This window comes from Humulus lupulus, chromosome 7, assembly GCF_963169125.1.
Source record: "Humulus lupulus chromosome 7, drHumLupu1.1, whole genome shotgun sequence".
Lineage (NCBI taxonomy): Eukaryota > Viridiplantae > Streptophyta > Magnoliopsida > Rosales > Cannabaceae > Humulus > Humulus lupulus.
The window spans coordinates 8446824-8471256 of record NC_084799.1 but is presented as its reverse complement, the minus strand read 5'-3'; the positions used below and the strand labels follow the sequence as shown (position 1 = coordinate 8471256).

Sequence of the window (24433 nt, the reverse complement as noted above, 5' to 3'; positions counted from 1 at the left end):
AACCTTATGAGTTCACTGATTTGCGAATTCAACTTTCGAGGTCATAATTAACATAGCTCGAAATCTGGGTATAACAAGTTTTTTGCTAGTTTTTTTTATAAATAATTTGTTGCTAATTCACATTAGATTATATATTATATGGTTAATATGATATTATAGTTGAAGTTTAATTAAATTTTATTTAAGTTATAAAAAGTATGATTTTATTATTTTTAAATAATTAATATTGTAAAATATCTGAAAAATATCATATTTTAATTTGTTTAATTATTTATTATTTTTAAATAATTATCATTGTAAAATATCTGAAAATATCATTATTTTAATTTATTTAATTATTTATTATTTTTAAATAATTATCATTGTAAAATATCTCAAAAATATCCTATTTTAATTTTTTTTAATTATTTATTTTATTTTATTTAAGTTTAAGTGTTTGTTATACCCAGATTTCGAGCCATGGTAAATATGACCTCGAAAGCTGAGTTCGCAATAAATGGTCTCGTGAGGATTAGAGTATGATCTAGGATTGTAAATCAAACATGCAAAGTATGATATATGATCTCGAATGCGGTGACCTCGAAATGATCTTGATCTCGAAAGGTAGCTCCGAGAACACCTTCATCTTCAGGGACTTCGGAGCATGGGTCTTGAGCTCGATGTACTATCTCGAAAGCAATGTTAGCTCGGGAGATGTCAGTGGCTCGCCCAATGACATGAAACCTGAGATGCTGAAGCCTTGGAGATACGCTATAACCACCTTGAATATCTACAAGTATTGTAAACATGAGATGTAATCCTCATTTATTGATGTAAATCCCCAAGAATCGTGGGATATTATTTAGTCAGTTATGCATTCCCTGGTCTTCAGGGACGTTTCCTTGTTTATCTGATTAAAGGCATTTAAAGCCATTTATTTTTATTCACAAAAGAGTAACTACCCAAAATATGTGGGATAGTATTCTGCATCCTTCTCTATAAATAGAGAAGTCATGCACCATTGTAATGGACGGAAATTCTGATCTTTGAGAGAAAACTCTGGAGAATTCATGCTAAAGAATTTTTCAGAGATAATCTTAAGATTAATAACAGAGACGCGTGGACTAGGCAGATTTAACTGCTGAACCACGTAAAAAATCGTGTGTTTGATTTGTTTGTTCCGTTTGGCCATCGTCATCTATTGTTTTTGTGCTCTTCTTTTATCTGTTGACGAAAAATGGCGTCAACAGTTTGGTGCTTTCATTGAGAGCCTTAAGCATTCATCCCTGAGAAATTCATGGCTGCAAACAATCAGAACACCCCTGAAGAAAATTACCCAAGGCGTCCTGGAAAACAGCCAATGGAGAACCCGGATGCTGATGAAAGAAGTGGGTCCTCTGATTCCCGGGGACCACCTCCACAACCAAGGGATGAGGACATGTACTACAATCCTGAGCGTTATGTCCCTATTGTAGAATTGGAGAATCGGCAACTGAAACAGTTGTTGGCAGAAGCCAACAAACGTAGCGAGGAGTTGACCAGGATAGGCGCAGGTGGCTCAGCCCCTGCCTCCGCGCGAAAACCAAGTCCCTCCTCCAAGGGACGTGCACGTTCCTCCCCGGAGGCCCCGTGGACGTCCACAAAAAAATGCTGCCACAAGGAGGCCGACACAACCTCCAGCACCAGCAGAGCCATCTGCTCCTTCTAGGCCTCAGAGGAGTACCCGAGCTCGGGTCCCGCCTAATCCACCTGTGGAAGTGCCTGCAGGAACTGAGAACAACCGAGCTCCTGCCGAGGCTCGGACTCAGGTTCCTGGTAGTGCACCGAACGCGACTGACCCATCTCGGGCAAATTCTGGACCCTCTAGGCCGAGGCAAGGGCGACAACCACCGTCGCCTATACGGTTCCCTCCGTCTCCCATAAGATATCCTTCACCTCCCCGCAGAAACGCTCAACCTGTTCGAGATCAGGATCAAGGGCGTGCGGGGGAAAGACAAGGAAACAGGGAGACGTTCCAGGAGCGGAGAGGCGCACCATCTGAGAGAAGTCAGACGTCTCGATCTCACACTGCAGAGACAAGGCGACGTAGAAAGGATCCACCACGAAATGACCGATCAATGAGTTTCACCAGTGATGAGTCCGGAGAGACTAGGTCCGTCAGTAAGCACGACCGAGGTCGTAAAAATACTGGGAATCGCAAGAGTCATCCTAACCTGCGAAATCATCTGAATCAGAGCAGGGGAAAGGGAGATCAGACAAATCCGGATCTAAGGAATCATCTGAATGGGCGTAGAGATCCCTCACGGAGACGCGAGCCTGGGATCGCGATTAATGACTATCAATTCCAGACACCACCAAAGGACCCAGTTCAAGAAAGGATTGATCAGCTCGAAAAAGCCTTTAGGCTTTTGAAGAATGAACGAGGGAGTGGTCGATACGAGGACTCTGATGAGGAGCTCGAGCCATTCGCTCCTAATATTTCTAACACTCAGTTTCCTCAAGGGTTCCGGATTCCTCACGTCCCAGCGTTTGAAGGAAAAACTAACCCATGTAGCCACCTGAGTACGTTCAACACTATTATGAGAGCCAGTAATGTAGGTTACGAGCTCAGATGCATGTTGTTTCCGACATCATTGGCCGGACCTGCCAAGAGTTGGTTCGAGAAGTACAAGAGACACTCTATAACTTCGTGGGATCAATTTTCTAGAGACTTCAAGAAGCAGTTCCGGGCTATGATGGGAGTCAGACCCGAAGCATCCACTTTGACTAACGTCCGACAATAACCGGGCGAAACACTGAAAAGCTACCTGACAAGATTTAATCTAGAGGTCGCCCGAGCTCGAGACGTGGATGACAGTGGGCACTTAATGGCCATCCGAGCTGGTGTGTTACCTGGAAGTGCCCTTTGGGATGACATGCAAGGGAAACCGGTGAGGTCAATAACCGAGTTTAATAAGCGGGCACAGAGATTTGTCAATGTAGAGGAGGCGATGTCAACGCTAAAAGCAACCTCGCAAATCGAAACTACAACGATAAACATTAACTCCGCCTCAACCTCGGCTGACCCAGCGGCTTCACAGCCTACCTCAGAGAATCCCTCTAAGAGGAAAAAGAGCGAGGGAAATAACCCCGAGGCTGAAGGAGGAAAGAAAAAGAAAGGAGAAATGTATTACTCCGTATATAAAGTACACACCGAGCTCAACGAGTCTCGGGAAAATATATACCTGGCTAATGAAAACCAGGTCCCCTTCAGGCGTCCGGACCGAATGAGGAATCAAAAGTCCAAGAGGGATTCCAGTAAGTATTTCCGGTTTCATAGAGACACCGGACACACAACTGATGAGTGCCGACAGCTGAAGGACGAGATCGAAGGGTTGATCTCGAGAGGTTATTTCCGGCAGTATGTCAAAAACCAGAGTACTGGACAGACTACTGCAAGCCAGAGAGTAGCCGCACTTCCGACAGCACAGAATAATAACTCCCGATCTCGGGAAGAAGACAGGCCTCCACCGATAGATGGAGAGGACGTAATAACCATCTCGGGAGGTCCTCATCTCGCAGGAGGGGGTAGAAATGCTCAAAAGCGATATGTGAATGAGCTGAAGACAGGGGACGGGTCTCCTTATGAACCCGAACCAAGGGCACCAAAAAGCCAAAGGGTTGAAACTCAACCTATAACCTTCACCGAGGAAGATGCTTCCCATGTCCAGTTCCCTCATCATGATCCACTAGTCATCACCCTGCAGCTTGCCAACAAAAGAGTGCGCCGAGTTCTCATAGACAATGGGAGCTCAGTTAACATTCTCTATAAAGCAACACTAGAGAAAATGGGACTCTCCCTTCGCGACCTAAAGGCTTGCGCAACCACTTTGTACGGCTTTTCTGGAGAAGGAACCGCCTGTATGGGGTCCATCGAACTCCCTGTGACCTTGGGAGACTATCCAGTCTCGGTGACCAAGATGATGGAGTTCGTGGTAGTAGAGTTACCATCTGCCTACAATGTACTGCTCGGGAGACCCGCCCTGGTCGGGCTGGGGGCAGTTTCATCTGTAAGGCATCTAGCCCTTAAGTTCCCAACTCCGAGCGGGGTCGGAACATTGAAAGGAGATCAATTGGCAGGGAGAGAATGTTACAGCATCTCTTTGAGAGGAAAGAAACAAACGAGCGCTCAAGCACTCGTTACCATACAAAATAAGGATGGGACGGTTTTAGAAATCGACGAGGAAATCGATCCAAGGATTGAGGAGAAAGTTGACCTCGAACCGTTGGAAGAGCTCGAAGAAGTTCAGCTTGACGAAGCTGAACCCTCGAAGAAGGTAAAGGTCGGAAAACACCTCCTAGACGAAGCCAAATAGTAATTAATTTGCTTTCTGAAGAAAAACCAGGATGTCTTCGCATGGCCACACTCTGACATGGTGGGAATAAGCCCTAATGTAGTGAGCCACGCATTGAATATAGACAAAAGCTTTCCCCCGAAGCAACAAAAGCGAAGACAGCTGGATGAAGACAGAAAGAAAGCACTAAAGGAGGAAGTTGACAGACTGAAAGCAAATAATTTCATTAGGGACGCCTTTTACCCTGACTGGGTGGCCAATCCAGTGTTGGTCCCGAAGCCCAATGGGACGTGGAGAACATGCATTGACTACTCGGACCTCAACAAGGCCTGCCCAAAAGACTGTTTTCCACTGCCGAGAATTGACCAGCTCGTAGACGCCACGACAGGGCATAGTCTGATGTCGTTCATGGATGCCTATTCTGGATATAACCAGATTCCCATGCACGCCCCCGACCAAGAGCATACGAGCTTCATCATAGATAAAGGGCTCTACTGCTACAATGTCATGCCATTCGGACTCAAGAATGCCGGAGCCACGTACCAGCGGCTCGTAAACATGATGTTCTCAGAACAAATAGGGAACAACATGGAAGTTTATGTTGATGACATGCTTGTAAAGTCTCAACTTAACAAGAACCATGTTGATGACCTCGAAGAGTGCTTTGGCGTGCTCAGAAAGTACAACATGAAGTTGAATCCTCAGAAGTGCACTTTCGGGGTGTCTTCAGGAAAATTTCTGGGTTTCATTGTCAACTCTCGTGGGATCGAGGCTAATCCCAACAAAATAAAGGCCCTGATCGATATGCCTTCGCCTCGGAAGCATAAAGATGTTCAAAGCTTGACTGGCAGGATGGCAGCTCTGAGCAGGTTCATCTCGAAGTCAACGGACCGCGGTCTCCCATTCTTCAACTTATTGAAAGGAAGTAAGAAGTTCGAATGGACAGGTGAGTGCGAGCTAGCCTTTCAGGAGCTCAAAAAGTACTTAGCCGAACCACCCATCCTATCGAAGCCTGAGACGGGAGAAGTACTGTTCCTATACCTCTTAACTACCGAACACGCGATAAGCGCGCTGCTCGTTCGAGAAGAAGAGAGAATACAGAAACCCGTCTACTATATCAGTAAAAGATAACTGGGGGCAGAGTCAAGATATCCACTGATGGAGAAGCTCGCCCTCAGTCTAATCCACTCATCTCGCAAGCTCCGCCCTTACTTTCAGGCACTGCCTATCCATGTACTAACAGATCAACCACTAAGGCAAGTCTTGTCTAAACCAGAGGCGTCTGGTCGACTCCTTAAATGGGCAGTTGAGCTCGGACAATTCGAGATCACCTACCATCCGAGAACGACCATTAAGGCACAAGCGTTGGCGGATGTTATAGTGGAGTGCACCGGTATAGCCGACGACGAGGTAACAACCACGGCCCACGAGCTGTGGAAACTTTACGTCAACGGGTCGTCAAATGAAAATGGAGCGAGGGCAGGAGTTATTCTGATCACTCCTGCAGGGAGCAAATTTCACTCTACTTTAAGGTTCGACTTTAAAGCATCTAATAATGAAGCTGAGTACGAGGCTTTACTTGCGGGACTACGAATAGCAAAAGAGCTCAAGGCCAAAGCTATACATTGCTACAGCGACTCCAAGCTCGTGGCACAAAAATGGCAGCTTATCTGGAGAAGGCAAAATCTGCATTAGAGTATTTCGAGTTTTATGCAATCGAACAGGTTCCCCGAGAGCAAAACTCAAATGCAGATGCCTTAGCTCGGCTCGCCACTTCTGCCGAAAATGAAGAGTTGAATGTTGTACCCGTAGAACACCTGTCAGCACCCAGCATTACTGAGCCAGACGAGGAAGATGTGTGTATGATCGAGACAGAGCCGACCTGGATGAGCCCGATAGTTGATTATCTCGAAAATGGAATTCTTCCAAAAGATCGAAATCAGGCTCGGAAACTAATGTATCAACTTCCTCGTTACACCATCCTGGATGGAAGGCTATACAAAAGGGGGTATTCTATGCCGTTGCTCAGATGTGTGACTCCCCCCGAGGCAAAGAAGATTATTGAAGAAATTCATGAAGGGTTCTGCAGAGACCATACCGGGGGGCATAGCCTGTCCAAGAAGATTATACGCCAAGGATATTTCTGGCCAACCATTAAAACGGACTCTTTCGAGTACGTGAAAAAGTGCGACAAATGCCAAAGATTCGCCACGATACCCCGAGCTCCACCTTCCGAACTGACCATGTCGACATCCCCATGGCCTTTCGCGGTATGGGGCATCGACCTCGTAGGCTCACTCCCAACTGGCAAAGGAGGAGTAAAATATGCTGTGGTCGCGGTTGATTACTTCACAAAATGGACGGAGGCTGAACCATTGGCGACCATAACTTTGAAAAAGATCCTAGATTTCGTGGTAAAGAACATCGTATGCCGATATGGAGTACCAAGAAAGATTGTATCTGATAACGGAACCCAGTTCGATTGCGACTTATTCACCAACTTTTGTAACAAGAACGGTATAATAAAGAGTTTTTCATCAGTGGCTCACCCTCAAGTGAATGGTCAGGTCGAAGCCGTTAACAAAACTCTCAAGAGTTCTCTAAAGAAAAAGTTGGAGGAGGCAAAGGGACGTTGGCCCGAGGAATTTCCTCAAGTCCTTTGGGGATATAGGACTACAGCTCGGACATCAACGGGACATACTCCGTTCTCTCTAGCGTACGGCTGCGAGGCGATGTTGCCCATCGAGGTCAAAATTCTGACAATCCGAACTCAGATTTACGATCAAAGTTCCAATCATACTCAGCTCGAAGAAACCCTAGACTTGATCGATGAAAAAAGAGAAGAGGCTCAGCTGAGGAATGCTGCTTACCAGCAACGAACCACGAGATATTTCAATAAGAGGGTTCGAGATCGAAAGTTCGGAGTGGGAGACCTGATTTTGAGACGAGTATTCTTGGCAACCCGAGATCCAGCAGCTGGGGTGCTCGGGCCGAACTGGGAAGGACCATACCAGATAGAATCAGTCATCCGACCTGGCGTATATAAACTTGCGAGATTAGATGGGAGCCTGATACCTCGAGCATGGAATGGCGAACACCTTAGACCTTATTATCAATAGTATAGGAAAAGTGTTGCCTGTAACCATGATTTTCTATCTATGTTAGTTTGTTTTTGAATTTCATCAAATGAAAGGTCTACTTTGTTTCACATGTAATTTATTTTTATTTTTGCAATCTCTCTTAATTTAATAACCTATGGTCACACTCATAGGATATTAAGGGGGCATCATTGGTATATATAGCTTAAAAAATAAAAATATATATAAAGTATTTGGATATAACCAGATACGCGAACTTAGATAGTTCGGACATAACCGAGTTATCAAAAACAAAGTATTTGGATATAACCAGATGCGCGAGCTTAGATAGTTCGGACGTAACCGAATTATCAAAAACAAAGTATTTGGATATAACCAGATGCGCGAGCTTAGATAGTTCGGACATAACTGAATTATCAAAAATGAAGTATTTGGATATAACCAGATACGCGAGCTTAGATAGTTCGGACATAACCGAGTTATCAAAAAACAGAAAACGTTTGGAGTTAACCAGATGTGCAAACTTAACAGGTTCGGAACAAACCAGCCAAAAAACTAATCGACGATAAGAAGGACCCTAAACCCACTTCGGGATAAGTCGAGATCGAGGCTGGAATATCTTAAAGAAAAATAGTTTCAAACTCTTAACCTTGGAGTAAAAACCGAGGACGAGGAAAAGTGACTAAGCAAAAAAGATATAACCAAACCATTCACGTTACATACCATATAAGTATTTTCGAGTTCATGGTTAAAGTAACATCCGACTTTGATGAATAACGAAGTCGGGAGCGGATAATTTGAACAAACTATGCATGAATGCATCGAGTTTCGAGCCTAAATCCACAATATGTTTGTATGAATAAATAAACATAAATGATTCATCCATATAAAATGTGCAAAATATTTCGAGCCAAGAAATGTAAAGCATATAGAAGTCAATGTTAAAATTAATTGTATCAACCCCATGGGCATAAATTAAAAGTTACAAAAATAAGGGGACGCAGCCCCAATAAGTGATTTCCCCGAGATCAGATTTAAGGAAGAGGAGTCCCCTTGGCCTTCTCAGCATCAGTATCACCGGACCCTCCAGGACGAATAGCATGGCTATCCTACTGGGCCGCCTCTCGAGCAGCTACGCTTGCCTCGAGACGGGCATTCCACCGCTCAACATATGTGGCTTCGAGAGGACCCAGGAAGCTGGTGTCGAGGTCGGCATTGTCAGCCCAAAGCTTGTACATGGCCTGGTCGACTGCTTTCTCCTTCTGCTCCTTAGACTCGTTCAAGAGGCGGACCTTCTCACTCTCCATGAGGTCGAGGGTAGCAGATTTCTCCTCTTTGAGCTTGGCATTGGCCTTCTCGAGCTTAGCGTTTGACTTTTCCAGCTCCTCGAGACGGGTCTTCAGTTTTTCAAGTTCAGACTTCGAGTCTTTGAGCTCGTCAACCATCTTAAGCTCGAGATCCTTCGACTTCTGAGCCAGAGACAAGCTCGTTTGCACCTCGTTGGTCAGTTTATAGTTGAGCTGTGCTGAAACAACAAGGGCCTGAAACACAAACGAATCAGAATTGCGGATTGAGGCATAAATACTTAAAATAGAGTTGAGAAGGCTACCGCGGCGGTGAGTTCGATACTCTTCTCATAAAGAGTGTTGCAGTCCGAGGCCTTGCGCACGAGATCCCAGTGGTCGGCGCCGAAGCCAGAAAAGCTCTGACCTACCCGAGAAAGGACGTCCGAGCTGAGTAAAGCCCCTTCTGTCCCAGCGGCACCATCAAGTACATACTCCTCAGTCTGGGTTCGAGCCGTTGGCAGCTGAACCGTCGAGGTAGAAGGTTTCTTCGGGGGCCGAACAACTGTTAACCGGGTTTCGGTGGGAAGCAGCGAGATGGATGCAGTCGGGCCTGACCCATCAATTTGGGCAGTCGGTTCCTTGGAGGTGTTCGCAGTGGTCTGGGCCGTGGGAGTCGTCTCGCGATGTTTAGGTACCTTGGACGGTCGGTCGGATCTCTTTGGTATCCTCGGGCGTTTACTCTTTTGGGCACCAGCTCCACCATCGCTAAAAAGCACCGCGTCGAGGTCGGGATTCATGGCACCTGCACAATGACAGTGAGTTAAACAATAATAATAACTTTGAAAAAAGATGGAAACCAGTTGAAGAAAAAACCTAACTGAGACTCTCCCCCGAGCTCGAGCTTGGGGACCATGAAATTCCCCCGTCTTCAGAAGAGGCGGGGGGAGTGCCTTCCCTATAAGTTGGTGATAACCTCGAGAGGTCCCTATAATCATTGGTCCCATACTGCACAGCTATCCCATTCCACACCTCGTTCGTGGTGTACATAGTGTCGTATTTCCCGAGCCCACTATCAAACCTATGGACATAGTCATCTACCCAACTCCATATGTAGAAGTGGTATCTATCCTGTGGGCATGAGACTAGTCTATTGGGCCTGTGTTTTAATAAAGTGGGGGACCACATTCGCGAGGTAGGAAGGGTTTTACCTCCATCGGAGTCCGAACTCGAGGCTTCGTCATTGGCCTCATTCCCCGACCGCGGACTTCTCGAGCGAATTGGGAGAGATGCCCTCCTTTCTCTCCTCGGAGGAAGGATGCCTGTGGGCAGTGGCACTTCCTCTCAGCGTTCATATTTTTTACTGGACCAGTCAGAGGTTGACTGGCCCTGTCCCAACAACCCACAAGCTCGTAGCTTGTCCTCATGTAATAGAAATGAGAGAGATCTCCTGCCGTAAAGGAGTCGGAGCAAGGTCTCTCTGTGCCCCTTCATTGTCTCGTCAGGGGTGGGACGCTGAAAGTTAGCTGAAAGGCGAGATACACTTCAACTAAATATGGATTTAAGGGCTAAAATTCCGAGCTCAAAAATAGAAAGTAACGAGAATACTTACGAATCCGCCTAAACGAACGATGTCGAGACGGGGACAGACCGTCTGTCCAGAAAAAAGCCTTCTTGAAGTCAGGAGGGTGGTTCGGAAGATCTTCAAAGATCTTCGTCTCTTTGGGGTAGCTCGAAAGATAGTAAAAACCATCTCCTCCCCGAGCTCGGGAGGGATTACTCTTCAAACAAAAGAGATATAAAATCTCTTGGGGTGAAGGCCCTGTCCACTCCAGCTCGTGGAACAAGGACCTCAGGGCAGACAGCACCCTGTATGAATTGGTGTTGAGTTGGAATGGAGCCAACCCAACAAAATCAATGAAGTCTCTGAAAAAGGACTTCAGGGGCAGTAAAGCTCCTGCCCTTATATGTTCCTGGCTCCAGGCCGCGTATTTTACACTGGAATCGCGGCCCCCAGGGGCGAAACAGCTCCGTTCATGCCTAGTTGGAGCTCGACACTTCAGTGTGTCCAACGGACTAAGGCCATGGAGGGCCAAGATATCAGTTATTTGGTCGCTGGTGGTAACCGAGCTCTGGTAGAATTCGGCTTCAAACATCTCCCTCCTAGGCTGCGAAGACGAAGGCTCCGCCATTAAGGAAAACTGGAGTTCCCCTGGGTGGTATGCAACCGTGACTTTTAACGCAGGGTCGAGGGGAACTGGCCTAGGTCCTGGGTTGGGCTCCGGATAGATGGCTTCCCGAAGAACTCTTCTCTTCTTTTCAATAACCTCGTCTATCTGGCGACGATAGTGGGCTCGAATGTCTTCTTGCTCGCGTGCGATCTCGTATTCTGTAATCCGACGTTGGTTCCGGGCAAATACCGATTCCGGGCTCGAAGATTTGGGCTCGTAAGGGATTGCTCGTAATGACCCCCACCGTCTTTCCGGATTCTGTGACATCTAACGAGAAAGAAAAAATGGTGAGGGCCATGCATGCAAGAATCACGAGCTCGATGGGATGAACTCGGAGATTTAAGGACAAGAAACTAAGTATTAAGACCCTTACTAAAGAGTCAGAGCGTGTGTTCCACAGGAAAGAAAAGGAGCGTGGATGATTTTTTGAAAATCCCGAAATTCAAGGGAAAGAAAGGTGGCGGTTAGCCAGGAAAGGGCATTTTTGGGTTTCGTGCAATTGTCAAGAACAAGGGTTTTTTACCCGAAAACTTAGTGTACAAGAAACATGGCCTAAAATTTTCAAAACCCAGAAAGTTGAAACTTCGTTCAAACAACAAAACTGGGTACAAACCAGAGACGAACATCCAGAATGAAAATCTAGAAGGCATAAAAGCCCATTGGTTCAAAACTTCCTATCGTATCATTCTAAGAACATAAACTAGCATACACAACAAGAACAGTATGGGTAAAAAGCTGAAAACAAAAATGGCATACTTACACAGTGATGGTGATTGCAGCGAAATCGTCGATTGGAGGAGAGATTGCAAGAAAGAACTCACGGACTCGAACAGACCAGGATTTCTTTGTTTCTTGGGTCGAGAAAACATGCATGGGACAGAAGCTTCTTAAGAAAGTCTCTGGTTTTCTTGTTTTTTTTCCTTTCTGGTTTACGATGAACAAACGTGAAGAAGAAGACGAAGAGGGGGTCTTGTATATATAGGTGGGAAAATGGAATTGATCAGGAGCGTCGAATGGAATTTTCACTAGATCGAACGGGTGGGGATCAATGACATGGTGGCGCCGAAAAGTTGTCAGACGGACGATCGTGGGCGTGTTCCCAAGGTACTCAAGTACCTAAAGTGAGCAATACCCATATGGCACGTGTCCGTTTTCAAGAGCGTATGACGGTACGGTTCCCAGAGAAAGTAGTTCAAAAGTTTCCTTCTCTTAGGATTCGAACAAATACTTTTGAGGGGGCAAGATGTTATACCCAGATTTCGAGCCATGGTAAATATGACCTCGAAAGCTGAGTTCGCAATAAATGGTCTCGTGAGGATTAGAGTATGATCTAGGATTGTAAATCGAGCATGCAAAGTATGATATATGATCTCGAATGCGGTGACCTCGAAATGATCTTGATCTCGAAAGGTAGCTCCGAGAACACCTTCATCTTCAGGGACTTCGGAGCATGGGTCTTGAGCTCGATGTACTATCTCGAAAGCAATGTTAGCTCGGGAGATGTCAGTGGCTCGTCCAATGACATGAAACCTGAGATGCTGAAGCCTTGGAGATACGCTATAACCACCTTGAATATCTACAAGTATTGTAAACATGAGATGTAATCCTCATTTATTGATGTAAATCCCCAATAATCGTGGGATATTATTTAGTCAGTTATGCATTCCCTGGTCTTCAGGGATGTTTCCTTGTTTATCTGATTAAAGGCATTTAAAGCCATTTATTTTTATTCACAAAAGAGTAACTACCCAAAATATGTGGGATAGTATTCTGCATCCTTCTCTATAAATAGAGAAGCCATGCACCATTGTAATGGACGGAAATTCTGATCTTTGAGAGAAAACTCTGGAGAATTCATGCTAAAGAATTTTTCAGAGATAATCTTAAGATTAATAACAAAGACTTGTGGACTAGGCAGATTTAACTGCTGAACCACGTAAAAAATCGTGTGTTTGATTTGTTTGTTCCGTTTGGCCATCGTCATCCATTGTTTTTGTGCTCTTCTTTTATCTGTTGACGAAAAACGGCGTCAACAGTGTTTAAAAACTACCGTTAAATATATGAATATTCTGTTAAATATAAGAATATTCTGTTAAAATTAACATTAAAAAATAAAAAATCGTTAAAACCAAAAATTTCTGTTATCTACACTTTTATTATATAGAAGAGATATAATATCTTCTATCATATAAAAAGTGCATAAATAACAAGAAATTCTTGGTTTTAACTGTTTGTTTTGTTAATTTTAATAGAATATTCTAAACATTTAATAGAATATACCTATAAAACTAATTAAAAATAGATATTTATTAATTATATTAATATAAACTTAAATATTATAATATAAATTCAAATGTTATAAAATATCATTATTATAATAATATATAATGCAAAATTAGAAATTTAATGATTATATTAATATAAATTTAAATGTTATAAAATATTATTATGATAATAGTATATAATTTTAATTTTTACTAATTATATTAATATGAATTCAAATATTATAAAATATTATTATGATAATAATATTTAATATAAAACTATATATTTAATACTTATATTAATATAAATTTAAATATTATAAAATATTATTATAATAATATATAATAGTTAATCTTAATTTTTATTCAAAAACTTATCATTTATGTTTAGAAAGATTATATATATATATATTAAAAAAAATTATAAACAATATTTTAGTTTAATTTTTTATTTAATATATTTATATTATTTTTTATATATAATATTATTTATTTATTTAAAATATATATGACAATGATATAAATTTAATAAAATTTATAAATAAAACTAAACAATTTTATCATTATTTGTATCTATATATATATATAGGGTATTTCTTGGGTGCGGGCGTACGGAACGCCCGCACCCCTACGGTTTTTTTTTTTTTTTAAATCAACACCACTTCACAGTTTTTTAAGATTTATATATATACTACTCAATTTTTTTTTTTGTCAAATTTATATGTATATCTACTGTGCGGCCGTCGTTTTTTATTTTTTTTTTAAAAAAAAAGCTACAATACACTCTCTATCACTTACTTTTCTCAAAATGTATTTTTTCACTCCACCTGCCCCTATTCTACTCTACTGAACTCTACTCAACTTTACTCTCCCATATTACACTTAATAAATTCAAAAAATCAAGTGTCTTTATTTTATATATATTTCCCTAAAATTAATTATAAGGTGATTTGTCCAAATTTGAAAATACAAACATATATTATATTATCATGTATGTTTATGTACTAATATTTTTTTTTAAAATTATGAAAAATTTAATAATAATTGGGACAAAGAGAGGATATACTTTTGCATGTAATATTGGAGATAAAAGAAATACTTCAAAAGTTATTCTTTGAGTGCAAATTTTTACTCTATGTTTTGAAGTTTTGAATTATATATATGCCATAAAAATTAATTAAATTAAAATTTGGATTTAACTTTTACATATATATGCCGCTTAGCTAAGGCTTTGTTTTTTTTAAAAAAAAAAAAAGCTGTCGTAATAGCTATATCTAGGTAATAGGTATTTATAAAAGAAAAAGAAAAAATCTTGACAAAATAAGTTGAAATAATGTGTCATCAAAATAAGTTATTTTTAAATTGCAAAACATATGAAGCTTTACACAATTGACTAATTAGTAAAGAGGTGCTGAAGATAAAATTTAATCATTTTAGCGATGGGTCTCATTTTAATTTAAAATATCAAAATATATACATTTGAATACAATTTTAAATCCATTTAAAAAAAATACAATTTTAAATATATATTCAATTATTAATGTAAATTTTGTTGAAATTTCATGATTTTGTTGTTCATAGAATAAGGGTCTGTTTGACATTGTTTTCTATTTTTTGTTTTCAAAATTGTGTTCTCAGAAATGAGAACAGAAAACTGTTTTTGTATTTTTGAAAAAATAAGAGGTGTTTGGTTAATGTTTTCTAATAACAATTTTTTAGTTTTATTTTTTTAAATTTTAAATAAAAAAAATTAACAAATATATTTATAAAAATAAAAATATTTTAAAAGTTTGTAATAAATAATAAGATAAAATAATTTGAAAGAAAAAATGATGAAAAATAAGAAGTGAGAAAGTAAGGAAATAAAATTTGAGAACAACAGAAAAACAACTTTTTGTTGTTCTCAAAATTTTCTGTTTTTTGTAACTTTATTTTTAAAAATTATTTTTTGAAAACAATGCCAAACACCCCTACTTATTTTCAAAAAACTGTTTTTAGCTTTTTTTTTTAAAAAAAACAGTTTTTTAGTTAAGGTGTCAAACACCCTCTATATTTCCTTATTTGATATATTTTGTAAAAAGTTGGCAAAGATAATTAGCTAACTATGTTGATTTCTTTTGAGAATTTTATAGTCCTAAGTTAGTGTTGTATTCTTTTCATTCTAAGGAATAATAAAAAATGTAACCATTTATTTGCAACAAACTTAGGATATTTTAAAATACTAATGTAATATTTTAAATTTATGCTTTACAAACTAGTTTTTCTTTTCAAAATGTTCCCACATAAACATGAAAGGTTGAGTATTAATATCAAGAATGTATTTTCGAAATATAAATATTTTTATTAATTATTCTCTATTATAGAAATAAAAAAAGGGTATTTGAATAACAAAATAATATTAATCTTGATTAATAAAAAAAATGCAATATTGTCACAATCCCACTGAAAAAGCCCAACAAATAGTATTCTATAGAGATAAAATACGGCAATGGCCAATAGCCCTGTAGTTGATGTCAACCACAATTAAAATGGATTGTGGGCCACGCATAAACCCAATGAGATTAGGGTTTGGTCATCTTTCTATTGTTATATTAATAGAACATAACATCAAGTGAGAAGACATAAGACATCAGATGCATTTCACTTTATTTTGCCAACAGAGAAAAATAGAGAACTTTGTTAACTCTGAATTGTGAGAAGAAGACTCTCTCATGTGTTGAGATTTAAAAGTGTGTTCTTGAGTATCCTACCAAATAGCATAGACATCTACTTGTCTCCTTCTCTTTGTGTGAGCCACAGTATGAAAGATGGTGGGTTAGGAGGCCAAGACGCATTGAAACTTCACAAGCGATTTTAGGACTGTTCTAGCCAAGTCTTGAAAATTCTTTGAGAAATAGAAGTTGTAGATATTTTTCTAAGCTTTCCAAAACGTGTTGAATCATCCAAATAAGAGTTATATTGAGTGAGATATAGTCTTTTCTTTGTAATTCTCATAAGAGACCATTCATGTTGAATGAACTAAATTAGTTGACATTCAGGCTATGTTTGGTTGGAAGAATGAAAATTTAGACTATAGGGAGTTAATGGATTCAAAATTTAATTTCAAAATTATTATAAAATATTTATGTAATTTTTTTAATATTTCTTTTTTAGAATTGAGAGAAAAACCTTATCCTTTCATCTGTTTTCTCCTACCATACATTCTTTGATCTGTTAGATATTCATACAACATCTTATTAATAATTTTGCATACAATTTAGAACACTATAAAAATTTAAAGAATACAAAAAACATACCTGATTCACCTATAGAGAAAACGTGAATTATTAGTGCAATACTAACCAATTAAGCATTCCTCCCTAGGATCAGATTATCAGACTACAGAATAGCGATGAGACTATTCATATATATAGAGTTAGGGATGAGACTTAGCTTATATTAACCTAGTTGGACTGGACCTCCTCATCAAAGACTTCAGTTAACTAAAAAGTCCACACTCATGCGGTTTGAGGTCAATGCGGTGCGGGTTGCGGTTTGGAAAATTATTCAAACTGCATATGCGGTGCGGTCCAAAAAATTAGAGAAAAACCGCACCAACCACACCACTAGTTACAATATACAGTTAAAGATAATCACAATATTATTATTCTTTATAAAAATATTATATATTTTTTTTAAATCATAACTAGTCAAATCTCAACACTCAATGTTAAACCAAAACCATATTCTAGTCCAAGTTTCAAGTTTTGTTACAAAAATATATTTTAAAGTTAAAAAATTAGCTTTGTAAATCTTTGTAATAATCATGTTAAATAAATTTATAAATAGTTATGTAAATGTGAGTTACAAAAATAAATTTTTTAGTTGTGAAATTAGTTTTGTAAATTGTTGTTACAAAAATATGAAATTTGTTTAAAAAAATATTATATTTCATCCATCTGTAACCACATTTTTCATATAAATATACATACTCAATAAAGTATTTTATAAATAATAAATATCTTAAATTTATATTCTTAAGTTGTATCGCATAAATTTGATAGTTCCTGTAATTTTTTAGTACAATATTGTAACAATATGGAAAAGTATATTATTATTATATATTTTTTGTTTATGATTTTTTAACTATAAAATATTTTCGTAAATGTTAGTTACAAAAATATATTTCTTAGTTGTAAAACTATATTGGTAAACTATTGTTACAAAAATAAAAAATTTAGTTACAAATTTGTTTGGAAGTTTTATCTTAAAAAAAAAAATCTGCAATTATATAACTAATTTTTGTAAATATTATTTACAAATATGTAACAGATATTTATAATTTTGTAATAAATATTTACAAGTTTGTAAACGTTGATCACAAAAATTATATTTTACTGCTTTTATTTGTGATTTTATTATTCCATATTTACACTTTTGCCACTCTGTATTTTTATTGAAAAATTATGTATTTTTGTAATGCAATGTATTTTTCAAATTTTTTTTAACTTTTAGTTAGTTGTAGATTTCCAAATTGTAATTAGAAATAAAAAACAAAATAAAAATTATTCAAAAGAAAAACGTTGTCACTGACAGCTACAGAATTTTAAAATATATATGTATAATATTAAATGAACAAGCTGCCAATTTGAAATATTTTAAAAAAAATTACTGACAAAAAGTTACTGAAAAACCTAATATATCTATAGTCTTAAATGAAAAAACTATTTGAAGGATTCAAAAAAAAAATTATAAAACCGTAGGGGTGCGAGCGTTCTGTATGCCCGCACCATTCAAATTATTTTATCTTATTATTTATTACAAACTTTTAAAATATTTTTCTTTTTATAAATATATTTGTTAATTTTTTTATTTAAGATTTAAAAGAAATAAAACTAAAAAATTGTTTTTAGAAAACATTAACCAAACACCTCTTATTTTTTCAAAACTACAAAAATAGTTTTCTGTTCTCATTTCTGAGAACACAATTTTGAAAACAAAAAATAGAAAACAATGTCAAACAGACTCTTATTCTCTGAACAACAAAATCATGAAATTTCAACAAAATTTACATTAATAATTGAATATATATTTAAAATTATATTTTTTTAAATGGATTTAAAATTGTATTCAAATGTATACATGTTGATATTTTATATTAAAATGAGACCCATCGCTAAAATTATTAAATTTTATCTTAAGCACATCTTCACTAATTAGTTAATTGTGTAAAGCTTCATATGTTTTGCAATTTAAAAATAACTTATTTTGATGACACATTATTTCAACTTATTTTGTCAAGATTTTGTTTTTTTCTTTTATAAATACCTATTACTTAGATATAGCTATTACGATAGCTTTTTTTTTTTTAAAAAAAAAAAAAGCGGCGTATATATGTAAAAGTTAAATCTAAATTTTAATTTAATTAATTTTTATGGCATATATATAATTCAAAACTTCAAAACATAGAGTAAAAATTTGCACTCAGAGAATAACTTTTGAAGTATTTCTTTTATCTCCAATATTACATGCAAAAGTATATACTCTCTTTGTCCCAATTATTATTAAATTTTTCATAAAAAAAAAAATATTAGCACATAAACATACATGATAATATAATATATATTTGTGTTTTCAAATTTGGACAAATCACCTTATAATTAATTTTAGATTAATATATATAAAATAAAGACACTTGATTTTTTGGATTTATTAAGTGTAATATGAGAGAGTAGAGTAGAATAGGGGCAGGTGGAGTGAAAAAAGAGATTTTGAGAAAAGTAAGTGATAGAGAGGGTATTGTAACTTTTTTTTTTAAAAAAAAAATTAAAAACGATGGCCGCACAGTAAATATACATATAAATATGACAAAAAAAACAAAGTAATATATATATAAATCTTAAAAAAACTATGAAGTGATGTTGAATTAAAAAAAATGAATAAAACCGTACGGGTGCGGGCGTTTCGTACGCCCGCACCAAAGATATACCCTATATATATTATCGTAAAAGAAATGAAATGCACATCTTTCTAAACAATAAATAAATGAAATCCGGGAATTATGGAATTATATGGATAAGGCCAACTTATGTTTTCACCTACCTTTTTTCCAAACAATTCCTTTGTCCCCACTTTTAAGTGGTATATTTGACGCTTTGAACTTTTGAGTGAGAAATTTAAAAAAAAAATAGAATAAATAATATTTTTGTACCCCGAATTATGATCATTATATGATTGTGTCCCCTGAATGATTCGCAATTTTAAAATTTCCTTTTGAACTATGCACGTTACTGAAATATGAGACTTCTGATAGATTTTGTCTTATGTTATACCCAGATTTCGAGCCATGTTAATTATGACCTCGAAAGTTGGATTCGCAAATAAGTGGACTCATAAGGTTGGAAGCAAGCTCCAGGATCATACGCCGAGCTTGCAGGATATGGACGATCTCGAGTATGGTGACCTCGAAGAGTTCATGATCTCGAAAGATAGCCCCGGGAACACATCCATCTTCGGAGACAACTTCGGATCAGGGTTCCCGAGCTCGACGCGCATACGATCTCGAACAGATTGGGTGACCTCGGAAGATGTCTCCAGCTCGAAAGGTGACAGGAAACCTGGGAGACTAAAGCCTTAGAGATACGCAATAACCACATTGAATATCTACAAGTATTATAAATATGAGATGTAATCCTCATTTATTAATGTAAATCCCCTAGAATCGTGGGATATTATTTAATCAGTTATGTGTTTCCTGATCTTCAGGGACGTTTCCTTTTATATCTGATTATAGGCATTTAAGGCCATTTATTTTATTCACAAAAAGAGTAACTACCCAAAATATGTGGGATAGTATTCTGCATCCTTCTCTATAAATAGAGAAGCCATGCGCCATTGTAAAGGACCGAAAATTCTGATCCTTGAGAGAAAACTCTGAAGAATTCATGCTTAAGAATTTTCAGAGATAATCTTGAGTTTAATAACAGAGACTCGTGGACTAGGCAGATTTAACTGTTGAACCATGTAAAAATTGTGTGTTTGATTTGTTTTATTGTATTTGGCCATTATCTATTATTGTTTTTGTGCTCTTCTTTCATTGTTTGACGAAAAACGGCGTCAACATCTTAGATGGCTAACAGATTAATGATGTGGCATTTTTCTAAAATATAATGAGATTTTTACACAATTCATTACAATAATTTTTTTAATTACTATATTAATACCTATTAACATATTTTCATTTATATATACAAATCCTAACCCTTTTTTTTATTTTAATTACTATGATTATCTATTTTATTTCTAATACTTATTTTGTCTTATTTATTGATTTGAGTGATATTAGGTTATCTATTTATTACTTACCTTCTAAAATTTTGTTGTCTTTTTGTTAACACATCACATAAAGCAGCTCTCATTTTCGTTTCCCCAAAAAAGCTATTTTTCCCATTTAAAAAACAAAACCCCAAACTTCCACGGGTTATTATATTGATTATTGATTTATTTTAGTGAATGCCATAGGTATCGATCAATTATAGTTGTTGACAATTCTTAAAAAGTATTATGATCATCTTATATGACACTTGAAATTTTGTTGTATAATCTTTTGTATTTTTTATTTTTATTTATTTCTCCGAGTTAATTATTTTTTATGTCTATGTTAGGATGATGTTGCTAAAGATCACGTTGAAGATGAAATCCCTAATTTCTCAAAGATAATTGAAGATATTATCACTCAACCTCAGCCCAGTAATGAAGTTCTTGGGGCGTTATCTGTTAAAGGTGTTGTTGATATTTCTCAGAAGTCAACTTCTGAGAAAGTATAGACAGACACTTATGTTTATTATATTTTGACTTAGTTTATTTTGTGGACTTGGTTTGTTATGACTATTTTAAGCATATTGTCCATATTTCGTCCAGAGCATAAACATTTATGTCGTGTTTTTGTGAATGGAGTCATGCTCTAGCGTACTTAACTTGTTTAATTTTCTTGGTAACTGCTACTGGATTTGATACTGATAATGGCTTATTTTATTTTTTTTATTATATCTTTTATTGTTCTCACTTATTTTAGGGTTTGGATTGTATATGTTTATTTTTATTTGTATTTCCTAACTTGTTTTCTTTATCTAAAACCTTAAATTGATTTATTTTTTTTCAATTAATATTGGTGTTGTGTGGTAACACTTAAAAAAATAGTTTTTTATTTAATTAATTAAAAATTTGACAATTAAACAAAAAATGTGTTTGATAACTCTATTTTTATTTATTATTTTTTTAAATTTTAATTAAAATTTATTAAATTTTGAAAATAGAATTTTTTTCACTTTCAAAATTTTTTTAAACAGTTTTCAATTCTTTTTTTCTTCTCTTTTTCAAATCAACACCTCATATTATTAAACAAAAAATAAAAATAAAAGTTATCAAACGCGTTTATTATTTTTTGTTTTTAAAAACAAAAAAAAATAGTTACCAAACATATTTTTATTTTTTTAAAATAAAGAAATAAAAATAAAATAAAATTTTATTTTCATTTTTGTATTTAAAAAATTTTAAAACAAAAATTTTACCAAACGCACCTATTTTTTTTAACTGACATCGTTTTTTTAATTTAGTTTTCTTTTCCTATTATCCAAGTTGTTTTTTTTTCCTTATAGTCCTTAACTTGATTTATTTTTAATAAAAAAAATTTCTCTTTTTGTTTTCTTGATATGAGATCTTTTTATTATGTTTATTTTATCAAAAACCAAACATGTATTTTTTTTAAAAAAACAAATCTTTATTTTTACCTGATGTATGACATTTTTAATATGTTTATTTTTTTTATTTTCCCCAAGTGAATTATTTTCAAAATATCGGTCTTTGACTGAACTTATTTTTATACAGTAATTTTTTTTATATGTCATACATATTAATCGTTGGTTGTTTATTTTTAGTTGTGGCAAATGTTAAACGCTACAATTAAAAAAGTTTATTTTTTAGTATTGTTTATTTTTTTGCTTTATAAGATTTATTCTTACCTGTTGTCATATTTATGTATAATATTTTCAAAAAATAAACAGTAACATATATGTTAGATAATTACCCTTGAATTACTGACCGTTTTCATTTTTTTTCCTCATGACATTGAAAATAAACAAAAGGTTTTAATTTACATAGATGTGTTTTAATTTCACATATTCTGTTTTTAAAAAAAAACATCTCTAAATAAATAATTAAAAAAAAACATAACACTGTTAGGTTATAGTTTTATAAAAGTAAATGTTTTTGTTAATTATTTGTTCAAAGAGTCTTTTATGTTTTTTAATTTTATGTTTAGATTTACAATAGCATTGTTTATTTCCTTTTACATCATAGTTTATTTTCTTTTGTGTTTTGTTTATATCGTTATTTAAGTTCATCTAATTATTCTTAACAATGCAACATAACATAATTAGTTGTTCATGTGAACACATTACAAAAATAAACGTATCAGTTTATTTTTTAGAACTAATTAAATTGATAATTATATCTAAATGTGTTAATTGTACCCATTATTATTTAAACTTGGTCGATTATAATATAAAAGTACTTAAACATATATTATGCACATCACAATGTTAAATCAAACACACACACACATATATATATACTTAAAAACAAAATTGAGATATAAATCATTTGAAAAACTTACCTTCCCGAAAAGAATGGTGTCTCAAAATGGCAGCTTCAAAAGTGGATATTGCATCATTTTTCTAAGAAGTGTACTTTAGATCAATACCCCTAATTCTTATATTAAATTATAAACATATTTATTTTTCTTTCAACCAACATTTTTTCTTAATGTTGCTCATCACATTGTGAACAAATGCAGATTTGTTGAAGATATATATTCAAAAAATTTGAAAATGGCGCCTGCTAATATTTTATGATTATTTATTTCCCATTTTATTTGTGTAAATAAGATATTAATTGTTTGATGTTATTTGTGTATATTTATTCCCCTATCATTATCACTCATATTATATATTAATTGATAGATATCTTCATGTGGATCAAATATTACGGTTATGTGTATGTATTTTATTTATGAGAAGTTACAAATTTTGAAACTAAAACATATAAGGAAAGTGACTGAAGTTAAGGTGTAATGCCCTGAAATCCCTAATGCGGTTTAATAGCTGGATTAATAGGCCGGGAGGGCCATACTTGTTTAATTACGCCATTAGTTGATAATATGCATGTATATGTGAATTATACTATAATATGATGTTAAATGCATGCATATGGGTCCACATTTTAATTACAGGGGTGTTTTGGTAATTTGGCCCGTTGAGGGTATATTGTATATTGTATGCATGTTGGTGACATATTGTTGAGACCACATTATAATGTGGGTTTGTTCGAGCTATTCGGCATGAGATGATCTTGGAATATTAATTAGCGGTCTAGTCATAACAGGTTTAAGTTCGGGACGAGTCTCGGGGTGATTTTAATGATTAGAACGTTGCCGGGAATTAAAGGGTAACGAGATGTGAATTTTTTATGTTTGTGAATATTGAGAATAGCGGGAATTGGAGAGCATTAATTATGATTAACGAGATAGGTGGGAAATACCTATTTTGCCCTTGGGAGCCTTTAGAAACCCTTATTAGACCTAGGGGTATTTTGGTCTTTTTACCCCTAGGATAGATATAAGCCATTAAGGCTGTAGAAAGGAGAAGAAAAATAGAGTATCACTTGGAGCTTTCCTGTACCTTTTCTCCTTCAGCTTTCTTTGTGATTTTTGAGCCATTCTTGAGGATTCAAGCTTAGGAAGTAAGCCTTGGGAGTTTACGGGTGTGTTCCACCATTGAAGAGCATCATAACTTGAGCTTGAGGTAAGTTTCTAGCCATTAAATTCTATGGTTTGCCCTATTTTAGTTATGGTTTTCAATTGAGATTTCTAGGTTGAATACTTGGTTTTGTTGGGAGTTTTGGCTAGGGTTCTTATGGTTTTGATGCTTGGGGCGTGTGAAGATGGTTTTTGGGTTCATTTGGCACCAAAAATGGGATTTGGGAGCATTGGAATCAGGTTAGAACTGAAGGAGTCGAAGAAGGAAGTTTCAGGGGAGTTTTTGTCTGGGGGTAGCGCTATAGTGCCCACCTTAGGGCGCTATAGCACTACACAGAATGGTTTCTGGGCGGTTGGGGGTTCTGAGTATAGCGCTGGGCTAGGGAGCAGCGCTGTAGCGCTTCTCCGTTCCTCAAGAATCCCGTTTTGTGTGTGTTTTAAGGGTTTTTGGC

General features: G+C 36.0%; 1 protein-coding gene across 4 annotated transcripts in view; it reads left to right on the top strand.

Moving 5' to 3' along the window:
• Positions 1-24433, top strand: part of LOC133790601 (uncharacterized) — a 47192-nt gene that overhangs the window by 3904 nt on the left and 18855 nt on the right. The window contains exon 8 of one of the 4 annotated variants that reach the window (XM_062228279.1): positions 20833-21214. The exons of 2 other annotated variants lie outside the window; for them this stretch is intronic. The gene's annotated coding sequence lies outside the window, so the exon portion shown is untranslated. Of the gene's footprint in view, positions 1-19504; positions 19864-20832; positions 21215-24433 lie in introns of those variants that run through there. One more of the 4 variants, XM_062228280.1, reaches the window with a different exon arrangement.